Raw genomic sequence first — 502 nt, 5'->3', positions numbered from 1 at the left:
GTTTTGTAGCTGCTTAATACACACACACACACACACACACACACACACTTTGTGTTCAGGGGGACCCTCTACAGAGCAGCCCTTGAGTAATTTACTAATTCCCATTCCATCTGTTTCTTGCTATACCACTGATAACTATACAACTCAAGCAAATCAGATGGTGAAGGGATATTTTCCTTCTATGTAGGTACAAAATGCTCCAAAGAACATTAAAATGTGGGCAGCACACCCAGTGCCAGAAATACTTGATTTTCACATGCATGCAGGAAAAGAAAGACTGACTTCAGGAGAGCAGGCATTAGCTAGCAAAATTAACTAATAGTTTCTTATCCAAATTTTATCAATTCTTGACTACATTTCCAAGTATTTCTTTTGCTCTTTAACAGTCACAGACATTAATGATTGTTTTAACCCTGTGATACTACACAGCCATGGCTGTAGGAGAAGACTGGCCCTGCTGAGATTGCTGTGGAGCTGCTACAGCTCCAAAGGCTGCAAGGTG

Source organism: Serinus canaria, chromosome 3 (genome assembly GCF_022539315.1).
Source record: "Serinus canaria isolate serCan28SL12 chromosome 3, serCan2020, whole genome shotgun sequence".
Lineage (NCBI taxonomy): Eukaryota > Metazoa > Chordata > Aves > Passeriformes > Fringillidae > Serinus > Serinus canaria.
Note: the sequence above shows the minus strand (reverse complement) of the source record.